Here is a 24010-nt window from a genome sequence, read left to right on the forward strand (position 1 = left end):
TTTTTCTTCACAAACTATGCTACTTGGGAAGAAGCATTCACTGGTTTTTGACCTACTTCTACTTCAGCATTTTCACTTATGTGTTCATACTTGAACCAAGCCTTTGTCTTTTATTCTCCTCATATATTGTTATGGTCAGTTTGTATTCCTATTTAGACAGTTTTTCAAGCCATTGCACTTTCTCTGTAAAATTAATCCTTTGGGAAACGATATATAGTAAAGGCTTAAAAAAAAAAAAGTCCTAAGAAGTGAACTTATTCCATATGCTAAGTTCATTCTTAAGATTAAGATTTCCTATCTCTTCTCAGCCCTACTTCAGTTCAAGTTTGAGTTCAGTAAAGATTTTTCAACCACTCAGATTAAGCTCTAGTTTGAGAATGGACTTTTAATCCCCTTTGGATTCAGATTCTTTTCAGTTTTTACCTTGTCCAGCCTTCTCCCACCCTTTCATGTAAATACACTTTCTGAGAAACCCAAGAAGCACCAGCACTTAACTCCAGCTTTTCTCCTGATAAAACTTATGCTGTTCATTAAAGGAAGGAAGTTTATCAAGCAACTTTGGCAGAAACCTGACACAGCATAAGCATGGAGTACCAGCCTTGGTTTATTTTGAGGGTCTGAACCAGCACTCTTCAAAAGCGGTGCTGGAAAGCCAGATGATGAGCTGGATGAGTCCTCCCATGTACTCAGCCTTAGGCTCTGCTCTCAGCTACTGTGCACTCACCGCTCATGCCATATCCAAGCAAACAAAGCTTGGGAACACTTGCTTGGGTACCATGTTTGGTGCCATCAGTCCCAGGATTCACAGATTTAAAACGCCTATCAATGAAAAAGAATACTGAACAAAAAATAGAAGTAGTAATTTACAAATGCAGTCACATCATTTTGGTAATGATCACCACTGCAGCCTGACTACACCACCTGGGTAAGTGGAGATTTCTGTATAGGTGATTTAATAATTAAAACTAGCCTGTTGAATCCATTCACAAATTATTCAAACAGTATTAGAAAAACTGAATTACACTAAGGAATATGGTCACAGCTCAGAGGAAAATGCTTCAGAAAGACAAAATTTTCTTTATAAAAAGTATCCTTTTGCAAGAGATTTTTTTCCTCTTGAAGGAATGAAAACATCGCAATGAAATGGCAATATTAGTAAATCACCAGTGCTAAGTGACTTCTGTATGATTTCTCAACAGCAGTCAACATTCAATAAGAGAAGTGAGCTCAGATTTCAAAGAATAAAATGTTCTGCACATTTTCTGTCACTGCACAAAGTAAGCATTTTGCAGGACGAGCATAGCAGAGGAGTATCATTACTGATGCATCTTATTCTGTGCTTATTCAGTCTGGGTGGGTGTGCCTTCTGTATAACCATCTGATGTGCGATCTTACAGTTACATTACCCATGCCAAAAATCAGTAACAAAACCTCTTAAATTAACTGATCTTTCTAGAGCAAAAGTAGGTTTTAAGTAATGATGCTGAATACAGTACATGCAAATAAACATGCCAGCTTACTTGAAGAGAATTTGAAGAGAATTTCAGCCATTCTTATTTATTATTCTTATGAAGCTTTTACTAAAATGTCAAATGGTTTGATGGAAAAAAAAATCATCAAATGTTAAATTCCTAAGAATTCATAATAATATTTTTCCCCTATGATTACACAAGCTGGTCACCTAGAGAAGTAGTCAGATACTGGCCTAGATTAAGAGATTTATATTCCTTCCCTACCATGATTTTATTCATCTCTTCAGATACCTCTGCATGCCACGTTCCATACTTGCTAAAGCTTAGCGATGGTAGATTGCTTGACTGCTCTAGCAAATCAAATTAATTACTTCCATAAAATCTGTGTCTGATTTCTTCCATACACTCCTCCAAGAAGCAAGACTATCATAGATCTACAGAAGTTAAAAGAGCTTTCGTGGGATGTGTCCTTTCCAAAACACAGGAGTGTCCATACTGGGCCAGATCAAATTTATCTATCCCAGGATCCCATCCTCCCCTGCAACCCCAAGTGGTTGCCTAAGAAAGAGTAAAAATAGAGCAGGCAAGATGCTTCTCCCTCGGGAACTTCCCTAGCTAGCTGTGGTTTCCTCGTATTAAGTAACTCTTTAAGAGATTTCTCTTCTGTGAACTTCTCCACTACCCCTTGAACTCAAGTAACTTTTATCATCCACAGCGTCTGTTGACGAGGAAGCCTATTGCCCCTTCATTTGGTTCATTGATTATTCATATAACATGGGACACAGCAACTAGCCGAACCACTTCATCCATGCCATTCGCTAGGGTTTTTCTGTTTATTTGTTTTACGCTTGCTACTTTGTCCACCTCTCCTCTTCATCCATTGTCTCTCTCTCAGGCTCAGGACTCCTAGTGTGTTTAACTAAACCTGCAGTGGAAGCTATTCCTACTTGGTCAGAGAAGCATCATGAGGAAGAAGGTGTTCTCTTTCCATAGATTTGATTTCGGGGGTATTTGGGGAGGTGAAGTGGAAGAGCAACAAAAGGGAAAGTGATCAAACTCCAAGGCTTCACACAGTATTTACAACACCAGCAAATTCCAGATTACCTGCAGCAGCACAGTGATGTACCATTTTTTTGCCGATTCCTAATACTTCTTAACAATGCTTGGGGTTTGGGTTTCGGTGGGTTTGGCAGGGGTGTGTGTGTGTGTGTTTGGTTTAGTTTTCTTTTTTCTTGGACTGGCACTGAACACCGAATACATACCATCGCAAAACTCTCAGAAAACTCCTAACCCTGTTACCTCAGGCCTCAGCAGTATCAGCTGTTCCACAACTCATAATTTTATACACAAAATTGGAATTGTTCCGATTTTTCTGTTCTCACTTAAGTGATACAAGTTTTCCTTTTATTTTACACATAAAAAAAGAACACAGTTTCTGAAAAAAATAACCTGCAAACTACTATTAAAAGCTGTTCACTAGAGTATTCGATACTGGTAAATTTGGACAGATTAGGATTAGTTTGTGGAATTGTGCAGTAACTCCCTAACTGCACAGATCTGTGATGGAAATACATCGCATCTTCAAGTCAAGCCATACACAAATACACTGTGCCTTCTGTCAACTTGCGCATTTTTAGCTACTGCTTTACCAAGTACATCCCTCACCCCAGAAAACAATCACAGCTGAGAGCATCTTACAAACATCAGGTCACAGAGTTAAAAAGAATACATTACTGCACCATAAATTTGACAAACATATTTCAGCGTTTATTCACAGGGCACAAGTGGCTGTCTGTAATTTAATAGCCTTTGCAAAAGCAGAATTATTTTGAACTTAGCCTCCCTTTCCCAGCCCCAGTTAAATATTTTATCATATAACGCACTGGAATCCACGTCAGTTGATGTATATCTGTACATACTGCGTTCAAAGGTGTGTACATGTTTACATTTGCAGACGTTTTTTCTAGAAGGGAAAGGAAAGAGGAAATACCTGCATTAGTCAACCTTCTTACTCTAGTCCCAGTGATCGGCTGCAGCAGCTTTCAAAATTTTTCTTTCTGAGTCAGTTTCTGATACCGTGTTCCCTCCCCGCACAGACGGGAGTGCAGGGAGGGCACAGTCGATACGCCGGAGGGCAGGGCTGGAGGGAGGACTGGCTCTGCAGGAACCTCACGACATTCAAGGAGGACAAAGTCCGAGTCCTGACCCCGGGATGGACCTAACACCCACGACGGCAGAGCGGGATGGGGAGCCGGGCCTGGAGGTCCTCTGCTGGGCTGAATGTCAGCCAGCAGCAGACCCCAGGAACGCCGGCCAGCAGCACCCGGGGCTGTACGAAACGGACCGTGGCCAGAAGGCCGATGGACCTGATCATCCCCCCTTTCCTCAGCCCTTGTTACGCTATGTCTGTAACGCTGCCACCTCCAGTTTGGTGTCCCCCAGCACAGGGAAGACATTGATAAACTGGAGCAAGTTGAGTGGAGGTCACCGAGACAGTCAGGGCTGGAGATCCTGAGCTTCACCGTCCAGCTTGTTCAGCCTGGAGAAGAGTTCTCCAGCTGGGTTTTCTTTTGTTGTGTTTTTTTCCTTTTGTTTCTTAAAGACAACAGATCTCTATCATTTAAAAGAAACATGAAAAGATCATGCCTTTGTGTGGTTAAGCTTAGCTGCTATCTAGCACTCTTCATTCTCCCTCCCCCTTGTCTTCTAACCATGTAGTGGGACATTTTTTAACTGATTTCAGTGCCAAGATGAAAACAACCCTGCAACCCTCCTGACATGCACTTTACTAAAATATTTGAATTTGTTACTGCATTACCATTACATTCTGTAGTACTGACAGCAGAAAACCTGTTAATGCCACTTTGAAGGATACTATAAGTGCTCCAATGAAACAGTAATAACAATTACAATTGAAATCTCTTAAAGCGCTGTAACAATAGTATTGATCACAGCTGAGGAGTAAAAGTGGCCAAAATTAGGGTTTTGTATGAAGTAGGGTCCAGAACTGTCGATATACTGTTCAGCTTTACTGTCTCTATTTACACTGTTCAGCTTTACTTTCTCTACTTACAGAGCATGGTTAACTGACAAACTCCTGTATCCATGGAAAACTTCAAGTCAGCTTCCCCCAGTATTTAAATATAGGAGCTCTTCCTATTGAGTTGTCTGTCTACAGAAAAGCTAACTGAACTTCAGCAATTTAGCTGTAAAATATAATTAAAAATAATATGATAGTGAACTTGAATATATGTTTCTGTATAATTGATCTAACCTAGACAAAAGCACCTTTTTCGTACAAAAAAAAATCACCACCAAAAAATGCAGGTTTTCTCCTTACCTTCTTTTGTAACTCACTGCTCCTCATCCAAATTGCTTTCCTCTCTCTACTATATTGTTTTATAAAGTGCATTTAATCCTTGGATGTTAGGGTATTGATGTGTACACTCAAAATGAATACAGGTGCCTAACGTTTGCATGGATTCCCACAGGAATCCTAAAAGGTTAGAGACACTTCTCAAAACAAAGCAAAAGAGGATTGAACAAGTATTGCAAAGGCTTTCAGTAATAATGGTTCTGTACCCTCATCCCCCAAGAGTTATTCCAGAGATACTTTTAAAATGTAATAGGAACAAAAATGAAGACTTTGAACAAACCAACACCTTTCAGCAGAAAGCTACTGTAACCTCCCTCAGCAAATCATTCAGTTTTGTAGCATAACTATTCCAATATAAGGCTATAGATCTGTGTCACTAGACATACCTGAATTGCTCTCGCTACAACTAACACATACTAATGTCATTTTTATCCAAATCTTTTCAGACTCCTCCTGTATACTTGTAGGTACAGGTATACGACCCAGAAGCTTTTCATTCTTACAGCGGAATCATCTCAAAAATACATAAATGGCAAAATCAAACACTATCAAGAGTATAAACCCATAAAGGAAGTGTAAATTATTAACTGTTAAATTACTCAACAGAAAAAATGAACAATCTCAAACATTGCTCTTAATGACCAGAAACTTCACAGATAAAGTCGAAAGATCAAACAGTACCACACCCAACTCTTCATAGACTTTACACTGAAGAGTTGGAGGTAAATTTCTTGCGGGTATATGGTCTGAAGTCTGGAACATATTTTATTGCCTACAATGGTTTTACCGGAATGATTTAAAGCTTCTGCAAATTAATGACATGAGCGTGAATATTTTACACTAAGCACAACAGTTTCACAAGACCGAAAAATACACTCCATTTTCATTTTCTTTACCTCTGCATAACTGTCATCAGTATGAATAAAAGTTAAACGTGCAAAATGCATGATCTTGAAATTAGTTACATCCTAAACAAAATAAATACAGCAATTTCAATGTTTAGAATATGGCTATGCCAAGGAAGATTAGCTGCTGTAATATTACCCATTTCTATGAAAATGCCCATAGCAAAAAGAAAATTTCCACACTTAAAGTCATAGGAACATTTCCAGAGTCATTCTGAAGTGAGGGTGCTGCACTTTTCCATTTCAAGGGAAGTATCACTAGGAAACTCAGTTACCACAATAAAGGCCTATTACAACCACATGTGTAAGAAATATTAGTTCCCTGGATATAAGAAATGAAAAGAAAAAGCAGCATTCATTGTTCTAATTAAATTTTGGTTAATGGTTTCCATTGCAGTTTAAGACCCACAAAACGCTGTCTTTTATTCCTTTCATCTCAACTTTAATGCAAAGATAGCTTCTTAAACCTTTATGCCCAAGTCTTCTGGGTGACCGTAGTCACACAGGTATAAGCTGGAGACCTGACACAGGTATAAGATTAGAGCTAACTACCATCATACTTCTTGCACTGAAGCACTTGGCTTTCATCCAGTCCATAACTTTCTATTCTACACAAAGTAAAAAGGCAGGAAAGGGTGGTTCTGTGTTGTGTGTTTTTTGTTTTTTGTTTTTTTTTTTTTCTATTTTTGAAGCCAAATTTGAACTAGTTTTTTCAACTCATTAGAATGTGTGTTTCTTGGAAAAAAAAAAATCAGTACAGCAAATTCAGGTTCAGCTCCACCATGCACTCGTATTATAAGCATGAAATTCTTGAGCAAAAAAGTTTTCAATAAGATATAGTAACTCTGCAAATATATTAGATATGGAAGAAGACCTGAGTATGAATTCAGTGTTATCAATAGCAAACACCAGCTCTGAGCTACCTGATCACAAACTGACTTGCACTGTCTCTCTCTCTGACAACGCGAGCCAATTTGTGGTCAATTTGTCTCTCCCTCGACTCTGCCTCCTTTGAGCAAAATATGGCAGCTCTTCTCAAGGCACAAAATGGGATACAAGTCGCAAAAGAGTATCTCACCATTACACCTCGAGCTTCCAGGTAAGTCCCTTGCCAGACAGTTCAAAGGTCTGAGCATCATTCGCAAAGCAACCCTAAAAAATTCCTCCTAGGATTGACAGGTGGTACTACTTTCACAATTAATGCTCTCCAAAAACCAGACTTCTAAGAGCACTGACAACAATCCTCCACTCAAGAAGACAATCTTTTCAGTGGTTTCTATGCAGATTGCTTTCTTCAGTGATCTATTCAGCAGTGGTAGCATTCATCCCATAGAACAGAAATTTCATTTTGCTGACCCTGCAGAAGAAAGCACCCTGAGCAGGAAACACAAGTGGAATCAGGAAACCCAGCATATTCCCCAGGACTAGACAGGAAGAACATGGAAGTCATGAGAAACTATCAACTTTTATAAAAAAAAAAAAAATAATTAAAAAACCCCTGTTGTCTAAAATCTACAGCTGCTTTCCTACCACATGAAGAATGGGAAGTTGCTAAAGGACTGAACGTAGAACCGGAAGAACCTACATCTGTGTTGAACCCCTCTTTGCTACTGTTTCACTGGTATTTTAAGGAACCTTATTATACCTGCACATTTGGTGGTTGCACCCAAAAAGACAAGTGAGGCAACTTCATCACTGAAAGGAGGCACTGGTATTACTGTAATTTGAATTATGGGATAAAGAAGGTAGGTACTTTGTGTTTGGCTTTACTGGGTGCTAGAAGGCTTCTTTTTCAACAGCCCCTATAAAGAGATGGTTGCTTAGTAAGGGACAATAGTTTTGATATGGCAGGTAGTGATTCTATATGTTTCCTTAAAATAGTTTATGGTGGTATAATGGGTATAATCATTCAATTCTTAATTGGTCATAAGAAAACCCCATGAAATGTATCCTGCTCCAGATGGACAAGGAGATGCAGAATGTAAGCTTACGACTGCATCACTTAGCAACTATTTCATTTTCTCAGGCTTTATTTTAAAAACACCTAATCTCCAAACAACTTTTTTGTGGTATTTTAAATTCCGAAAGTATTATCTCTGAGCTGAAATAGAGAGCCTGTCTCAAAAATTCAGCTTCTGAAATGCATGAACACAAGGATGAACATGACAGATAACAGTTGTTACTTCTCTCCAGTTGGCCGTAGTTATATAGAGCTTTATGCTACAGAGAGCATGGCATTCAAATTTTTCCAGGATTGTTTTCTGCTTTAGGAAATGATGAAAAATAACTGAGCTGAAGGAACATTAAATCAATAGATAAAACTATCCAAGTTACAAATGTCAGGGCTAGAGTCAGAGCTCCATTGCTTTGTATCATTTACACACTTAATCCCGCTTCAGCAAGACTTCTCCAACAGGGTAGTCTGTGCTGTAACTTTTATACTTCATTTAGTGCACAGGATTGATACCAAGTAAGTGAAGCAGTACAGAGCAGCAAAAAGTTGAAGGCCTTATCCAAATACCAAGTTCTGCAAGGTGCTGAGATATTTCCAGCTATCTTTGGAGACAATTTTTGAGTTTCATTCAAGACCTACTCTAAATATAACCCTGTAGTAATAATATTAATAGAAGCTAAATATTATGATTTTATATTTTATTGAAGAATGAAATTAATATAGTGAAACTTCAACACCAGGACTCAGGTGCTTGTGGTAGCTTTAAAAAAGTTTGCCAGGATTAAGGCAGTGAATTGTTTCATAATTTTTTTGCTTCGTTAAATATTTTCATCTATTAAACCACCTTTGTTTGGATTTATTAGTAGTAATTAATGAGATTCTTTAAGTGGATACCTCATTTTACAGAATTAGATTCTTTTTTTCAGACAGAAGAAATAATTTGCTTGAAAGACAAGACAAATTTCAATTATACCATCCATCTGATTGTTCAGGCTTCCTTCTTTAAAACTGCTCATTGGGATAACACATTCCATCAGAAGTCTGCTGTCTGCCTAAGCAAACTCTCACTTTTAACTCCATGGCATGATTTTACTAAGAACCCTTCCACAGCTGGAAACAACTGGGTGTGTCACCTCTAAAGAGCTGGGTGAGGAAGTGCTTAACATTTTTAAATAGTAACCATGCTGACAACTGAGAGTCTCTAAGCTCACATTACATTCTTACTTTGATAGAACTAAAAAAGAATCAAATGAAGTATTAAGACAACCTTGCATTACTATAAAAAAAAAAAAAACAACCCACAAAAAACCCAAGCTGCTGGGCTTTAAAATAACATCTCCTCTAATTAAAAATAATAAAATCCTAGGCTAAAAAAAAAAAAGTCAAATATACTGAAGGAACTGAAAAGGCACACACATGCATTTACACAAATAACTAGCCACGAAACAAGATATGCACATGACTGCCGGACTCTGCCGGTATGTGAAGAATAAAATCCATTTGGATATTCTTCACTGGAACACATGACACATTACTGTGCTATACCATTGAGCAATAACTTCTGCAGATTTACAGAAAGACTGAACTATAAATTTCAGACGTTAACCCACGCTCCCATTTTCATTGGCAGAAAAGAAACCATCCATGCCAGTATATTTTTTCCACATCACCCCACTACTAATCTCATCGCTGATCTGGCAAAGCATGAAGTTTGCAAGGCTTTGAACAGCAACCAGTAATTTTAACCAGCCCTCTTCACATAAACTTCTAAACAATAAGATTTTAAGGAGCTTTTTCTTTGCAAAAAGGATAATCACATAATCACTTGGAACGGAGAGTCTGGATATTTAAGAGGATTCTGGCCTCTCCTCTCCCAGATACTAGTAGTAATTACAGAGTAGGTTTCACATTATGCCTGTGCATCATCTCAGCTGCAACAGAAAACAAAACACAAGTGAAGGTTGCAGCCTCCTTACCAGACAGGAGGATTGTTTTCTTAGTACAGCTTCTGGCAAGCCATGAGGAACAGAGGGTCTTTACCTTAACTCAGGTGACACAAGAACATTGTACCACATATGAATAAAGAGTTTGGTATCTCTGAACAGCTTGGCGTTCTTATTGTTGAGGCACAGCGCTATCAGCAAAGGTCCAGTGAAAGGCAGCAAGCATGTTCAGAAAGGAAGTACGAGGAGAAAATAACTTTTCCTGCTGAGAAGGGAGCCTGCCCAGGTAGGACAGGACTGAGATGCCAGCAGCCTGAGGGTGCACGGTTTCCCAGAAGGTAAGAAAGAGGAGGTACCACACACGGCTGCCAGGCAGCAGAGACAGAGGAGCGGAGGGAAGACCGCTTGGCAGAGCACATCGCCCCCGGAGGAGCAGAGGGAAGACCCCTTGGCAGAGCACATCACCCCCGGAGGAGCAGAGAGAAGACCCCTCGGCAGAGCACGTCAGCCCCGGAGGGGAGGCGTTCCTCCCTCCCGCAGGCCTTCCCAGCACCAGAGGCATCGGAGCAATAGGACACGTCTACAGGAGGCCAAGCGCAGCAGGGACAGAGATGCAACCTCCCAGCCAGCGTCAGAGACGGGTTTTGCTCCGGCATTAGTGACAGAAGCGGACCCACCCTTTTAATGGTGCCTTCCTCTTATCTATTCTCCACATGCAAGGCAAATCAGGCACCTTCTTATGCTCAGCCGTACATCCATGTATCCTACCAGAACACTGTTCTCAGCCATCCCAGCCTGAGAAGCTGACTGCTTAAGCAACAGTTTACTTAATCTATTTTGGGTAGATAACAAGCACGCACTAACGGTGGTGCAACAGCAGAACACAGCAATACTGCTGAGGTGTCAAAATACACACTGCTTCGGGCACACGTTAATGTTATCCTGCACAACCTATCGCAGCTGGTTTAAGATGTGGACAATCAGCCTCAGGTGATGGCAGCAAAATGAATTTGCTTAGGAATGTTAGAAAGCAAAAAATTAAGTGCCATCTTTTATAAAAATCAGCATATAAAATGTTTTCCCTCTTTGTGACAAGAAATTACTTACTGCTAATGCTGAAACTAAGGTTAACAGAGGATGACACGAAAGCAAGACATTAAATAGTATCCCTTTTCTGAGGCCTGGCATCCTACAAGTTCTGAAGAAATTTGTAATTCAGCTTGAATGTATGAAATTACTTGTTTCTATTAAATAATAAAAAAAATACATCAGATAAAGCTCCAGATCAGACAGCATTTCCCTCCTGACACACATATGACTCTCTCTGGAAATCCTCTGAAGACTAGCTTGCCCTCTGGGTAATCAAATGACGCATAATTAACTTTTCAATGGAGAGAGTTATCTTTGTGTAACTTACTTCCTTCATTTCTTGGAATAAAACTTCCCTCCCATCCCTCTCCAAACTCCTAAACCTGTCAAAATGTGCTAGTATAGTTAGGTTACCACTTCACAGCATGCTCGGATACAGAAGTTTTGAATTACTCTGTAAGCATTTTACACACACTGTGGGACTGTCATGATACATAACGTGTGGAAAAATCAAACTTATATTGAAACAAATTAAAAGAGCATGGCTATACAGCTAGCAGCTCTTTTGACTCTAACCCAAGCCCCTTGCATTGCTGTCCGTAAGAAGTGCTCAAAGATTAAATATGCTTTTTTGAAAAACACTAATTAATCCATTGCCAAGTAGGTATGATGTAAAACCCCCATTGCCTTACAACAACCTCAAGTTCCAGCCTTCCAGAGCTGGGAAGGGAACCGGTGGAGCTGCAAGGACCCAAAAACCCCCTGGTTTCAGACCCAGTGGATGCATTTCATGGCTGACCTCAATCGGGCACCACGGTTGAGAGACGAGTTGGACAACATACCTTGCACAACAGTTTGCTAACTCAAACTCCCCAGGGTTTCAGCTTGTCACTATTGAGGCTGCTGAAGACCAGCTCCTGACCGCCTCCAGCCCTTCCCAGCTACACCCTTGGAGCAAACCTCCACCCAAATAACTTTAGCAAGGGTTTTGCAGATAATTAAAGCATGGCAGAGGTTACCAACCCTCTGGCTTTTGGCATGACATATGAACCAGCAGAGAGAATACCGGCATCCTGGAAAAGCACCAAGTCCCTAAGCACCGCATTAGCAAGAAATTATGTTTCGGGTATGAGTCAAAGATTGGAAAATGTGTTGCCATCTCAAGTATCAGACCTCAAAACGGTACAATCTTTCATTCTGAAACCAGGCAGAGAGCATGTCAACACGCTACCGCCCGATCCACCTACAAGACATTTCTTTCTAATTAAAGCAGCTATGTGTCATTTCACAAAAAATTTTTGTCCTTGTATTTACAGAAGGATTACTACCTATTCCTCTTTGATAAAACTGGTAATTTAAGACAGGAATCAATTCTTAACGTTTAACGTGACAGGTTTCCAGCAAAACTCATAAAGCTTTTCTATTTTTCTGGAGACTTAATAAATTCACCCTTTGTACCAAGACAATAAAAACAGCTAATACTGTAACAAAGCAAGATGCATCAAGACAATATTTTTCCACAAGACATTTATCTTAAAGCACCTGTTAAGTGTCTATACGGTAAAGCTCCACCTTAACCTCTCAGAAACCAGTAATAGAACTCCTGTTAGGAGTCACAGCAGTCATGAAATTTGAGAATCCACTAATATTTTAGAACCAAACCACTGCTATTTCACAGGAAAACTCTCGTTTCTGTAAACACGACAATTACCCTTTGTGCAATTCAGTACTTGGTTTCTACTCACACATACCCACCCCCCTTGACAGGAGATGTGACATTCAGTGACAAACACCTGATTAATATTCAGAGTGGTGAGACCAGCAGTCCTTTGGGAATACCATATCCGAGCCTCAGAGCCATCCAGATAAGTATCTGAAGTACCACCTCAGCCTTTCAGATTTTACATCAGTAATCTCAAAGCATACAGGGAAGCAATACTTTCGGTATCACTTAACAGTTAATTTTGCTCCAAGTTTAAAATAACCTGAACAGTTTCCATCTCATATATTAAATGTTGTAAATATTCATTAACAATTAGTTTGCTTTTAAGGCATAATAAGACTTTATTTTTTAAATTAAATTTGTGCAAATTTTATCTACCAGTCTTAACAAGGCTTAAACCCTCCCCACAGTATTCAGAACTGCTCGTGCCAGATTAAAAGAAGAATTTTCCATAGGCAAACATTTAAAATAAAAAAAAAAAAAAATAGACCGTGAAACAGCTTAGAGGGAGAAGGGGAGGGAGAAAACAAAACCACAAAACTCACTTGACTGTAACTCGATTGGACAAATCCTGAAGATCTCCTGGGTGAAAAAGCTGAGCTTCTTTCAGTCCAATATTTTCGCACGCTTTCAGAAAAACATTTATATTATCCTGCGAAGAGAAGTAGAAAGCAGTTGCTTAGTTAAAAGCACTAAGCCGGTTTTGCAAGATGATTAGTGTGAGCCTTTAAATGTCAAAGTCCAGCTCATGGAAATACTACTGAAAAAGCAATCTTCTTGATCATAAACACAGGTCGTTTCTCATGCACACGGGCAGGCTGGGTTGCGATCTTGGTGACTGAGGGGTACGTTAAAGATTACCTGGCATAAGGCAGTGGTGAGCCAGTAGGCAGCAGTCTCCACTTTGATGTCAGCTCTGCTCAGCAAACAAACGCCCTCTTCCCAGCTTTGCACGACAAGCCTCACCTCTTGCCTTTAAAAATAACTCCAGCTACTGACATTCACCACCCAGAAACTCTTGGCAGGGGAGGAAGAAGAGGAGGGACACGCCGTTTCTATGCTCACAGACCGATGAGGGAATAGTGCACCTGGAGTCTGGGTTTGGTTGCTGAGCAAAGCTCTGGAGAGACAGAAACCAAACCGTATTCAGCCCTGCTGCTTCCTTGCTTGGGTTTTTTTTCTCTCCTTTGTGTTCCTCCCCTTCCTCTCCACCCCCCCCAGCTCACACCAATATATAACAAAATATAGGTGCGGTGTATTAGAGCACCCACTTGCTGCACCTGCTGCCAATGAACCGACTTACAAGAGAAAGGTTAAAAAAAAAAAATCTAATGATAGGGAGAGAGATTATACAACTTGTGATCTCTTTCCACTTCATAAACAATAGGCAACAGGCAAGAAATTCCTTCTCGTTAAGGTGGAATGCTATCAACAACAAAAGAATGTGCCCTCTTGCGTACTTGCTCCCTTCAGCTGGAAGCCACAGGAAAAGGTACACAAAGTTACTTAATTTGTAATCTGTCATTCCAAGGGTTTGTAAGTCAAGGTACTAGTATCAGTTTCACAGTATGGAAAAGCTCCACTTCAGCAATGTAATACACTTTATACTTTTTTTTTTTGACATATAATCACTGGATGTAACTATTCCATCATTTAAAATTTATTTTAAAAAAAGAATCCACAAAGAAAACAACAGCTGCTTCTAATACAGACCTTAAAAGAAAGAATCCCCACAACCTTCTGCTTTGAAGGGCCCTATGATTCTAGTATTCCTTATCAGTCTGTAAACACGGCTTAATTCAAGGAAAATATTTGAACAAGGTATTCCCCGTGCAGGCTGCGGGCTCCACGCTACCGTGTGCGAAAGATCCCAAGTGTCTCACACCGTGGAGGTTATGCCCCAAAGCCTGACACGTGATGTGCCACGGCAGGGGCCGTTCTGCTGCAGGGGGATGTGACTCGACAACGATGATGGGGAACACGATGCAGTGGCAGATGAGCGGAGGGGGCTGGGAAGGGTGGAGGATGGGCAACTTCACCTCCACACCAGCTCCTGCAATACCCAAGGGGCTGCCTGCACAAGTGGCCAACGTAGGGCTTCATGCTGGGCAGGCAACCTCAGGAGGTGCATTTACTTTTCCTTTCCCTGTAATGCCCCTTTTTTCTTTCCATGCAATACAAGGAGAGCTGGCTAGGTGTGCCAGTTTTATTCAATTAATATCTGAGTGTCACATTAGCACCAACACCCCAAGGACTTGAAAAGGCATCATTTCTTCTGCGTGCAAGAAGCCATGCGTTAAAGTCCCATTGTGAGAAAAAGAGGAACTACTTGCTAAACAACAAAACACATCCAACTATCAGGTCAGTGTTCAGGGGTCTGGGGAGTCCAAGAAACAGGTAAGGCAAAGGAGGAAAGCAACAGAGCAGAAGAAACAAGTAGTTGCAAGGTAATGAAAAGAACTGACACCAACACCAAGGCAACATGCCCCGATTGGTCAGACCAGTCATTAAAGCTCAGAGTAAACTCCAAAACCGAGGGGTTACGTTAACTGAACTGCAGAGGAGGAGCACATTGTGCAGGTAAACAAGGAAGAAGAGTCAGCAATTTAAAGAAATGGATGCTGCCTACAGCCCCAGCACAACGAAAACAAAGCAGCAGAGTTGCTCATCAGTGGCTGCTCGGCTACACAATGACCAAACTGTTGGCGCACAAAAGAATTAAATTTTGAAGGTGTTGCAGCAGTTAAACCTATCAAATATCAGCCCTCTGATAAGTAACACTTACAGCCCCCAAGAACATCATCGCCGACATGAGTCAAAACCTTCAGAAATGAGTCAGAGGTAGGGGGAGAGAACACGGGAGGCAGAACACAGCTAGTCGTGGCATTCGCTGGTATGCAGGATAAAACATGGTTCAAAATCTGCCTCCCCCAGCTCCCAAGTCAGCAGTTTGATCACACCGGCCATCTCGCAGGTGACCGCCCCAACAGCAGATCTCCTCCCATCAGGGCCTGGCATTCACCCCCAGAGCATCAAGAGAGGTTACCCAAAAGGCTATTGCTCAAGTTTGGATATTGACAGAAAAAGGTATAATTTCAACAAATGAGCACTTCTAAATACTGTCCTTGCCAAATTATTCTTGACCATCCCTAATCATCGCAGTATATCACTGAAGCTACAGACCTCAAAATAGCTAGCAGCTGTTTTAAACTCTACCAGAATAATGAACCTGAAAATGAATTTTGAAGAGCACCACAGAAATAAGCAGGAAAAAAAAAAAAATGACAAGCTATCAACCTTGCAATTAGATTTATCATTAGAAATGTGAACAGGAACATTGTTTGGTGATTAACGCGCTCAAATATAGAAGCCATCATGCTATGCCTTTTACCAGTATAACTGTACTTTAATAAGACTAATGATAGTTACCACTTCAGCACCAAAGGGTATACTGCAATCGGAATCTCATCATACTCCACAAAAAGAATTATTTTTAAACATTCAGAACTCAAAAACCTGGAGAAACACAACACACCAAACCTATCTCCTGGTGACCACAAGTCACCGAAGCAGCATGCTTGAGAAAAAAGGGTTCATGCCTGTGTCCACAACCCCACTCTTCCAACGAGGTGTTCCCATTCTCTGTAAATGAGGGCAGGCCATTCAAATTTAAGAAAGATTCAAACAGCAGAGTTGCAGAGAAAGAGGAGTATGATGATGAGGGAAGACAAGGGACCTATATAATGAGAACTGGAGAACTTGGTTCCATTACACCAGTAAAATGGAGCACGAGAGGCAATACTGCTGCCATCTACCAGCACAAGGGAAGCAAAATCAGAAGGGGAGAGAAGAGCTGCACAGTCCAAAAGCAAGGATCCATGGTCAGGCAGATCAAATATATTTATGCAGAAAATATAAGGTTTCCAACCACTAAAAGAGAAAGCTCCTGAACCAACAGGGATAACATGGACAAAAATCAACTAGATGATTTTAATACAGAGCTCCATCAGTACATTCCCATAAGCATCTGAAGTTGGAATTAGCATCATAGAATTACAGGTTTTAAATCACAACAAAAATAAAGCCTGAAGTCTTAACCACAAAATTCAAGTGCAATTCATTTCTAGTATGTTATTACTACTACTTCAGAATGTTTTGGGGGGGGGGGGGGGGGGAGGTTGGAAGGAGACTGGGGAGGGGGACAGGACGGGACTGTTTTTTTCCCAGCCGGTGTGCATAATGAAACAGCAGAGCATTTCAGATGCTCCCAGCACGACTTGAGTTTCCCACACGTTGTACAGACTTACATTAAATGCACAGCACAGAACGCTGACTAGGTAGAGCTATTACCATTCAGCATTTCATTTTTGCCTCAAACTTCAAAGGAAACCGCACCCAAAAATTCTGCAAAGTTGTTACACGGGAGAGACGGAGCCAGCAGTGGGAAGCAGGTCATCCACGAGCAGGCATTTAAATACCACCGTTCGGAGGAATGACAAACAATACCACATGCTTTCAAGCATGCACCTGCCTTTCTGGTCCCCATGGGGCATCACTAGCCACAAAACCTTCCCTCTGCCTCATACTAAAGCATCCCCATAACCAACGCTGTGAAGGAGCCAAGATGCCATGCCCATATTGAAACTGAGACTGTGGTCCATGCCCTCCCTCCAACGTCCTAGCAGAGCAGGGTTGCCTTTCTCACTCCTGCAACCTCATGGACATGAGGAGAGGAAAGCGCTGTCTCCCCTGCCCTTCCTTGACAGACCTCAGCGCTGCTTCTGCTCCGAGGTGAGGGCAGGGGGCTGCGCCAGAGGAGCAGCTGAACGGGGTGGGAAGAGCAGGGCTGCCGCTGCAGGGCTCCTCATTCCCATCGCTATCCTCCACACCGCAAAGGAGAAGAAAGAATACAGTAACTGTATAGGAAAACACAAAACCATGGACAATTTCCTTTAAAAAAAAAAATAATTAAAATTAAAACAAGTAATTTAAAAAATCACAGGATCACAACTGGCAGTGGTGCTGTTGCACCTGTCATCAGCTCCTAATGTACATCACCATAGCAAGAACTTGAGACAAAGATGATGCAGCACTATGGAAAGGAAGACAACCATATAGCACTGGTGAGGTGGTGGGGAAGTACATAGGTTCCTCAACACCTAAAAACACAGGGGAAAAAAAAGAAAGGGCACTTCTAAAATGGAAAAAAAAATAGCACGAGCAAAAGGGAGATGAGGCAAAAGACAGGAGCAGACATGCAAAAAGCATCAAGAAAAGAGTTGACCTTACGTAGAAAAAAAAAAGAAAAACTGAGAAGGGATATACAATGGGTAAAACACAAAAAGAATTTTAAAAATCTCAGAAGTGAAAGAGCACAAAGTGAAAAAATAATTAAGAAGAGAGGTCTCCATATAAGAATGTGTAAATACTGTCTTATTTTGACTACTCATGTGCAATGCACCATCACACTAAATTCAGCTTGTATATTTGAGCTGAAATTTAATTAAAAAAATAAATCCCTCATTATCATGATTATCTAGGTGGGGCAGGAATATTAATTTAAACAAGTCTGTAGATACATTTGCTTTCTTTAGGGCGCAGTCATGCTGTGTTGCAAGCCTGTTTTCTCCCCAGTTAACTGTTTCTCTGAAACCCTATGCATGCACTGAAACACACCGAGATCTTGTAGGCATGCAAGTTATGGCACATCTTTCAATCAGTTGGCACCTGGGAGAAAAATAATTTAATTAATACAGTGTTTTTCTGTTTTTCCTGGCTGCATCAGCCAACAGACAAAGACAGTCTGCTGACTCTTACTCTTATGCAAATACCCACCATTTCAGTTAAAGCCTTTGCTTCCACTGCTATTCAAGCTCTGTTTCGGTTTTTGGTGTTTTGGGTTTTGTTTGGTTTTGGTTTTTTTTTGGGGGGGATGTTAGTTTTGTTTTTTTTTCCCCCAGAGTATGAAGGGGAAAGATGGGGTCATAATTTCATAATGGCACCCAATGCTCCCATGACCATGAAGCGTATTTGCATGTAAGTATTACAGCATCATCTAGACCATGACTTGGTGCCAGAAGTTGTTTTCAATTTCCAGGCTCCCAAAAAAATGAAAGAAAAAACCACTCAGTACCTCCAGTGCCTAGCAACAAAAACTTTTGACATTTTACGAAGAGAGACTGATGCATTTTTTGGCTACAGAATTCTGAAAATCATCCGAATACATCATATTTAACAGACATGTTTCTTAGTACTACATTTATGAAGACATTTGGAGTCATGTTGAAAGCTTACACTGCGTCTCCTTCAGCTCTGCATTCATGACAAATCCTCTTTATTGGCACCCTCATTCCCTTAAGTAAGGGCCTATTTCCATTACAAAAAGAGGTATTTTTTAAAAGTAGAAAACGTTATTTCATAGATGCACCATTATACTGACCACTAAAGCCAGGCCACATCAGTTTAATACAGAATTTAGAGCTGCATTCTGAAGCAGCATCACTGCACAGCTCCGCATTGTTTATATTCAGAGGTAGGGTAAGGAAAGAAACCTCCAGCAGGAGCCCGTTGAACAAGTTGGGTAACTTGCTCTTCCTCGGAGGTACGTTTCGGTTATTAGCGCTGGCTGTGGGTGCGAGGTGGGGGCAGAGGGGGGAGAGCAGGGAACGGGGCTGAACAAATCTTGTGGTCTGACCACAGCCCTGGGAGCCAGGAACTCCCAATTACCACCTTGGCCTTGCACATCAGGATGCTCAGTGCCCATCACCCACTCATCCCATCTATGGATTGCAATCCCAGCTCCTACAGCTCTCTGTATTTCTCTGAAGGCTGCTAACGGGTTCGACCTTGAACCAAAAGGAGAAGGAGGGGTGGGTGGAATAGTTAAACTACTTTTTTCCTCCCTTTTTGGGCCCCAAACTAAAAAGAATAATTAAAACAATCATCCTGCAGGCATAATTTGACTTAAGAGTGACCTCAGGGCTTCTGTTTGGTAAATTATCCCACCTGTAACAGCACACATGGAGGACTGTATTGGCCAAAGATCAGAAACAGTGCTAATTGCTTTGCCACTCCCCTCCATGTGCCCTTCGTTGTTTTTCCACGTTGTGTAAAACAATAAATTACTGTGATCCTTGACACAAGGAGTCCCTGCCCCAGCTCTACTACAGACACCAACTCACCAACGATTCACTTCCAGCCTTCCTCTCAAAAAGCAGGTGCTTCTGCTGCCAGAACGCAGGAAGGAAACTGTTTCCATAAAGTCTCCTGTTACCCTGGTGCTCCCAGTATCAATAATTGTAAATGACAGCCAGGAAGAGGAACATTCCTTTTCACTGTTGCAATTCACAGGTCTCACCAGAGTCCAACCATTACAGAAACCACGTTCTGACGCAGCCTTAGGCAAGAAGCATTTTGGTTTGGGCCCATCCATTCCCCAAACCCCAACGCCGTCTGTGATGACAGCAGCCCATTGCAGAGCTCTGTAAGACCAAGGTGTGTGTTGAAGGATGTTCCCCAGAGTTTGTTCCTCGGCTGCTGGCGCTGCCGACCGCCATGGGTAATGGCCAGCAGAAGACCTCTCTGCCCGGCTCACCTCATTACCTGCAACCTCTTGCAGCGCTGACCTCCACAGTTTCCTTCTAACAGGACTAATGGCATCAAGGAAAACACACAACAGAAATTAATGGCTTTTTTTTTGAAGCAGGACTTCCAAGTTGACAGTTTTCAAGGTGCTTGACACAGGAAGGGACCAACTGTCCCCAGCGATTCAAAATCCCTCCCAGGCCCATGTCTCTTACCAAGCTACAGCATAACCTTCACTATAACATTACAGCCATATATTATGGCAACAACATGTACCAAATGAGCCTTTTATTGATAAGGGAGAGTGACTATCAAGGTTGTAAACTGCAGGTGTGTTTCTGGGATGTCACTGCTACCAAATAAGGCCAGCTGGAAAGGAGAAGGGCAAAAGTACAGCACATGAGCAACCCGGGCAGGCACGCCTTGTCAATCCAGAGAGCTCTCTGCACTGCACAGCTTCATCCCATTTCAGACAAGACAAAGGGAATTTAGCTTGCCCACTTGCAGGCATTCTTACTGTAAAGAAAGCATAGGCTCGGAAAGCCAGTATGGAATAACCATCCCAGGCTATTTCCACGTTTAGACAAGCCTTAACTTTCCCACCAGTTACTTGCATTCCAGTCAAAGTCAAGGAAAAAAAAAAAAAAAAAAAAGTGGCGGGGGGGGGGGGGGGAGGAAATCAAGTGATGTGCTTTTCACCCCAAACGGTTTATACAGAACAGACTTCACAAGTGAAGTGTGTAAAATACTCCAGTGCCAAGTCACCCCACTACACAGAACTGGAATGACAGTAATCCACTTAAAGGTGAAACTCCCCTGAAGCCTAATGAGTAATAAAAGAAGTAAAGACCTCTTGTTCTTGAAACACTGAACATTTTGGCAGAGCTTGCTCCCCACACACCCTTTTTTTTATTTGTACACACAAGTTTTTCTGTTTTGCTCACACAGATTAACAATATGATACAGATGAAATTCAGCCCCTCTCTACACAGGGCTTGATAGACAGCAAGTTGCCTCAGATCCTCAATTCACATAGTCCCTGATTTTTAGATTATGGTTTAGTACTTCATTCATCTTAGAAGAGAATTTGGAAGTTTCCTCTAACTTAGCTTCCTTCAGCAGCCAGACATCTTTTGTTTCTCAAGAGGAGCAGCATGCTAGTTAGTACCCTGTTTAACCCTTGCTGGCTACATGGGCTTATCCCATGGTGCAGAGAAGCTCCCCCTGCATGCCCGGATCAAAGAGGGGCTTGGGAGACGATCTGCCTTAGTGCCAGGCTTCCTCATGTCTCCCCCCATCCTCACACCCCGCAGAAAGCAAGTTCCATCACCGCAGCTGCAGCGTCTCGGCACTCTGCATTCAGCAGCATTTGGTGTTGGCATCGTTTTTAATAGAACTTTTACATACATCACCGGAGGAGGGTGATTCAGCATGGGCACACGGGCACGGAAGTGTTCAGACAGGCGTTAAAAGATGTGGTATGAGGATTTTGTACCAAACAGAAGAGTGAGTACCATAGCTGTATGGCTCCAGCACTGATACCGCAGAAAGAGTTATCGCCGCTGCAATTAACATCTACTTTCTTTGGAAATTGCCATGAATTTTAAACACTGCACATCAATACATATCTGACAACCCAGAGAAAAAAAAGCACTGTAGCGTCCAGCTTATGAAGATTTAACACAGATAAACACCAACTGCCGCAAGAAATCTCAACACCACACTTCTTTGGCAAAGGCAGAAGAAATCAGATTACAAATGTCACAAGTATGATTTAAGGTGTGTACCTTTTCTACGTGGTTGACATTTTTTTTTTCCCCCCAGTTAGGAAGGAATGTTTCTTCACAAACACAGAAACAGTCATCAGTTATTTAAGGAAATAAAAATAGCACACAAATGACAGAGTATATGACAGACTACAGCTGATTGAGTTGATAAATGGAAATTTTTTGCAGTTCGTTTGGCAACCAAATTTATGTATTTTTTTAAGTGCTGGCAAGTTGAGGCAGAAAGGGTCATACTTATTCAGAGCTCTGGGTTAGAGCAGGAAGAGGGATGAAAACTTTCCACATTAGGAAGTTCTTGCTGTCAATCATATTACTTTACAGTTAGTTTACAAGAATTTTTAAATTAATTACTTAGAATTTTGACATCTTATCCCAGTAACATGCCGGAAGCATCGGTTTGGAAGACATTATCTCATTTAAAGCATCCCCCAAATACTACTTTCGATTCATGGAGATCAACCAATAGGCACAGCACTTACTGTCCCCTGACAACAGACCAGGGCGAGTAGCTGAACCACTATTTCCTGGGGTCTGCACCCATATAGTTTCTCCCCACTTATGTCTCCTAGATACATTTCACTTCATCATCACCCACCCAAAACCTGTCAAGTTCAATCCAGTGTCTGGATTTCATTCTGCCTGATCGAGGTCTTGAGCAGCTACTAAAAATGTCACAAAGACTTTGCATCAACCTCCCCTTTCCCCACACCCTACATTTCAAAGTGTTTAGGCAGCAACAGAAAACAATTAAAGGAAATTCAGAGCTAAGGCTGAAACATACCATATGTTTTCAAGCAGAAGGGCACAAAACATCAGTAAACCACTGCCGAGATTACATACTCCCACTATCAGGCATTGAAAGACTACAGAACAATGTCATCTCTAACTATTAATAACCATACTTCCTTTCTAGCACACAGCCCTCTTTTCTTAATTGTCTAACAGAGGTGTTTCCATACAAGCCACATTCCTCTTTCCCATAAGACAGTAGAAAGAGTACCAGAAGTGATTTATAGTTCCACACACATTCCTATCAGGTCTTGCATCACTCCTGACATTTGTTAATTTACAGTTTTAGGTTCTCAAAACTCAGGTCAGACATACTTCTTTTTTTTTTGTTCGCAGTATAGCCTATGAAAGAATTGGACTGAAAGTCAAAATTTTGTCCCCACCCTACTCTGACTTACTGATTGACCTCAGGAAAGCCACTAAAACTCCCTCTGCCCATGCTCTATCTTCAGGCATAGAACTGACACCATGGTAAAGAGCTCTTTGCAAAGTACTCTAAGATATAACATTTTAAAGACTTTTTATATAAGAGGTAAGAATTTTCTTAAATTATTAAGCATAATGAACAGGTTTCTAAAATGCTTCATAAATTTACAAAGACCCCCAAAAAGTCATAACTTAATTCAAATTAGGGAAAAATGATGGGCACACAAACTTGGGGATGAAAATCCCAATTAAAAAAAAAAGGTAACATCTGCTTAGGAGTTTGAAGCAATGGCAACTGAACCTTCTGAATTTTACAACGGAAACACACATGCTAATTTCCAGTTGCATTTTTTGTACCATTGACAAAAATCTCACTAAAATTCATTAAGTAAGAAATTTAACACATTGCTTGATGGTTACGTTTGAAATAATACCATGCTGTGTCACTTCCCAGGTGAAAAGAGATTTTCTCAGACTAATATAAATTCTCTTATGTCCAGGAAACTTGTCTGAGCACTTCAGCTGGACCACTGATCAAAGAAAAAAGCTTCCCCTCCCATGTAATTGTACTTGTCAGAACAAAACTAGATACTTAAGGTGTATGTTTGGTAACAGTAGGTAGAAGTCCTCATCTGGTTTAAGCACTTTAAAAATCTGAAAATGTTACTGCACTTACTTAAAGCAATGCAGTAAACATATCACTATACATTAAAATGCTTTTCAGTATTTAATGAAACTATATCATTTGCCAGAGGAGACAGGTTTCAAGTTAAGTATAATAACAGGCTGAAGTATCTGGGGGAGGGGGGGAACGACAAACTAAAAAAAAACAATCCCCTCAAACCAAACCCAACAGAAAACATCCCCACAAAAAAACCCAAAACCAAACACAGAGAACGTGGTGCCTCAAATTCCTTGTTTGTTTTTTAAGTACAGTAAAATATGATCACTTAAAGTTATGC

At 41.1% G+C, this 24010-nt stretch overlaps 1 protein-coding gene across 16 annotated transcripts in view; it reads right to left on the reverse strand.

Annotated features, from left to right (window-relative positions):
- The window catches only part of LMO7 (LIM domain 7), a 99946-nt gene that overhangs the window by 63391 nt on the left and 12545 nt on the right, over positions 1-24010 (reverse strand). For 15 of the 16 annotated variants that reach the window (XM_075046036.1, XM_075046044.1, XM_075046042.1 and 12 more), the window contains exon 3: positions 13008-13114. The gene's annotated coding sequence lies outside the window, so the exon portion shown is untranslated. Of the gene's footprint in view, positions 1-11581; positions 11600-13007; positions 13115-24010 lie in introns of those variants that run through there. The other variant, XM_075046050.1, reaches the window with a different exon arrangement.

Source organism: Buteo buteo, chromosome 14 (assembly GCF_964188355.1).
Source record: "Buteo buteo chromosome 14, bButBut1.hap1.1, whole genome shotgun sequence".
NCBI lineage: Eukaryota > Metazoa > Chordata > Aves > Accipitriformes > Accipitridae > Buteo > Buteo buteo.